The following is a 3,460-nucleotide window of genomic DNA, read 5'->3' on the forward strand; positions in this document are numbered from 1 at the left end:
AGGCGGCGCCCGCGGGCCGGAGGGCGCGCGCGTGGGGGCGGGGAGGGCCCCGGAGACGCCGCGCGCCGCGCCCGGAGACCGGACTGGGTTCTCCCCGCCGCGCGCGCGGGCCGCCGCCGCCGCCGCACAAAAATGTCGGCGGGCGAAAAAATTAACCCTTGCGTCGCCGCCGCCGCCCTCCCCCTCCACTCCTCCCCCGCCCTTTCCTCCCTCCCTCCTTCCCCGGCTCCGCGCGGCGGCGGCGGCGGCGGCGGCGCGGGCGGTGCTTCTTTTTTAAAGCGGCCCCACCAAGCCCTGGCTCTGCCCCTCTCCAGGCAGCGCTGGAGAGCGCCGGCCGTGCACGGCTCCCGGCGGGCCCGGGCGGCCCGGAGGGGGATCTGCACGGCCGCCATGGGCCTGCGGACGAATATTCCCCTTTAAGCCTGGCGTCGCGCCCCCCCCTCCCCAAGCCAGGCGCTTACCGGTTCGCTTTGCGCCCTCCTCCTCCTCCCGAAAACGGGACTCCGGCGCTCCCACAATGCACCGGGCGCGGCCGGGCTCCCTTAAGCGTCGCCTGAATAAAAATGCCGCTCCCGGCGGCGGCGGCGCGGAGGGCGGGAGGGCCCGGGCCGCGCCTGGGCACCGCGGGGGCTCGGCCTGGCTCGGCGGGCCCCTGCCGGGAACCGGGCCGCCGCGCTCCGCCGTGCGCCGCGCGCGCGAGGGGCCTTTAAGGGCCGGCTACCGCCCTTTAAGAGGCGGCGGGCCGCGGCCGGAGCGGCTCGGTGGCTGCGTGCGGCCCGGGAAGGGGGCGGGGGCGATGTGCAGGCCCGAGCGCGGCAATGATTGGTCTCGGGGGAGGGGTGGGGGGTTGCAAACCCGAGGAGCGGTGGCATCCGTTGCATGATGCAAAAAGGATTGATTTCAAAAGTTGCGAGTTGCATTGGCAGCAGCCTTTGGCGCCCGGGCCACCACCTACTTTTCCTCGACCCGCCGGAAGGGCCGGGAATGTTTTCCAAAACCTGGCCGGGCTCCACCAAGCTACACCCCTGCGGGACGCTGTACCTGCTCCCCGAGCGCCGCCGTCGTTTCGTGCTGGGAGACAATGACCGTGGAAACACTTTGAAAAAGAGTAGGAGCAGAGGAAAAGCCGCCTCTGCCACGAGAAAAGATTTTTTAAAACATAAACGGCGCGTGTGATTAGTAATGACTCCTGTCGTCTCTCCTCTCTATTGTTTAGCCTGGGCTCGGGAGCTAACGTGAGCCTTAGTGGATGTGCCGCCGTCCCGCAAAGTTTCTTGAATGTTCAACGTGCTTGGTAGGGAGTCCGAGCTCAAGGTTCCTCGGTTACATTGTTTGCTCTTCACATGTCCAAGTAAACATGGCAGCCTAATACTGTGTGTGTTTGAATTAACACTGATAGAAGAGCTTCCGCATGTGAAAGTGCTTTCTTCAGGTTTTCGACTCTTTAATGCATTGCTGATTAAAATAAAGCAAAAACGCTTTCCCAATACTACGTCTTTTAGGGCTTCCCCCAAAACCAAGGAGTGTGGAGGAACGCCGACCAAACTTTTCTAGGGTGGTTCAGCATTTTCTAAATGGATTTGGGGGGGCAGGAATGTTTTTGCTCACCGAAAGGGGCTTTATGTTGTGCGTCAGGTTTGCAGGCTATGCAGATGCCCTTTTCATTCTTAAAATTTCTGCTTGAGGATTTCTCAGGGTCTTATTCTCGGTGAGGATACAGAAGTGATGTAACCTAGCAGACCGCCTGATGCAGGCTTTTCCGCTGTGTTTTTTTTTTCTCGGTACCTCTACAGTAAGTTAGGAAAGCACAGAGTAGCCTGGATTCTCTGATGTGAGTTGTTGGACTTCTGTAAGAATGGCACAACCCTGTGTTTGGCAAAGCTGGATCTGCCTCTGAATCACCTGGGAAGATGCCTGTATACACAATCCCCAGGCAACCCTCCAGACCTCCCGAATCAGGGAAAGAGGATGTAGTATCTTTATTCCTCCCATCCTCTCCCTTTTGACATTAATTTTGTGAGTTCTTGTGGGGTTTTGGGTTTGTTTGTGAGGGTTTTTTTTGGCAAGAAAAGTCACAACTTGAAAAAAAAAAGATTGGGGGGACTAGAGGCAAGGTGAGTAGGGCCCTACCTGAAGATGATGTGTCATGCTGGGGAGTTTGGTATTTATGCCGTAGTCAGCAGAGTTTGGCAGATTTGGTTTTTACAAGTTGAGCTCGTAAAAAAAGGCTGTACCAGATCTGGGAGGATGCCCTCCCCCAGAGGGGACAACCGGGCCATATCTCTAATTAGGAGGTAATTGTAATAGTCAAGACTGGAGTTGAGGGGATTCGAAACGAAGCAGCAGGACTGTAGACAAAAAAGTTGAGGGGATTTAATATGGGGTTGGAGGAAGGAGCATAAGATGACCCCCAGATTACTAGCTTTGGGGGACCGGGTGTGTAGTAATGCTAACTGAAATAGCAACTATGGGAAGGCAAACAAGTTTAGGGGGGAGTTCAGCTTTGGAAATGTTCAATTTCAGACACCTGCCAGATATTCTAGGCTGAATGCAATTGGTCAAACTAGGGCTTGGCACTTGGGGTGGGGGGTGGGCTCTTGAGTCTGAGATGCAAATGTGGGATCCATCAGCATGTAAATGGAGTTTAAAGCCTCGGAAAGAGGTGGGATTAACCAGGAAGAGGAGTTCAGGATGAAAGTGAAGGAGACCTTGGACAGAGCCCGGCGGGGTTTCCTAATGGAATGGCTGGGCGAACTGGAGGCTGATCCCTGTGGAGTCTGCGGGAGGCCAGCATCCTCAAAACCTACTCCTTCCTCCCCCAGCACCCCCCACCCCGGGTGTGGAGCTCTTAGCAGCTCCACAACAACTGGAGTCAAATTCTTCTGGGCAGAGGCTGTAGACTCTTCACTAAGCTAGGGATGCCTTCATTCCTATGGAGTCCGTCTCCAACCTTGGGGCCCGATAACCTACTGGATCTCTCCACCCCCCTTCTTTGCCCTAAATGCATGGCTCTCTGTGCTTCCCCCCAGTCTGCTTTTCTCCCCCCAGCCTTTTCCTAAGTCCTCCCCCATGGAGCCATCAGAGCCCCATTCCACTGGGAGCCTTCTTCCCTGAGTTTTCAGGTCCTACGGGCTCCAACTAAAAGATGGTTCTCCTGGATTGCTTTACCTGGTGGACCCTTGTTAAAAAATACACATTTAGCAGCCCTGCCCCCAAAGATTGTAACTAGCTGGCGTAATGGGTTGAATCGGGAGAAAGATTCTTTGTTTGACCAAACTTTAGTCAGGCTCCTGAAACTTCTAGCTAGGCCCATCTACAGCTCCCTTGTAAAATCCCGTTTTAGCAAGATTCCCTCCCCCACCCTCAATAATCTAATTGGGTTCCCCACCCCCCCATCCCCCAGGCCCAGTCCGACCCCCCCCCCCCCCCCCCCCCCCCCCCCCCCCCCCCCCCCCCCCCC

General features: G+C 57.0%; 1 protein-coding gene across 1 annotated transcript in view; it reads right to left on the bottom strand.

Moving 5' to 3' along the window:
- The window catches only part of SEPHS1 (selenophosphate synthetase 1), a 31,532-nt gene extending 30,965 nt beyond the window's left edge, over positions 1-567 (bottom strand). Inside the window, exon 1 of the mRNA XM_032425704.1 lies at positions 462-567. The gene's annotated coding sequence lies outside the window, so the exon portion shown is untranslated. The remainder of the gene's footprint in view (positions 1-461) is intronic.
- Between the last annotated feature and the right edge of the window lie 2,893 nt (positions 568-3,460).

This window comes from Phoca vitulina, unplaced genomic scaffold (assembly GCF_004348235.1).
Source record: "Phoca vitulina isolate PV1807 unplaced genomic scaffold, GSC_HSeal_1.0 scaffold33, whole genome shotgun sequence".
NCBI lineage: Eukaryota > Metazoa > Chordata > Mammalia > Carnivora > Phocidae > Phoca > Phoca vitulina.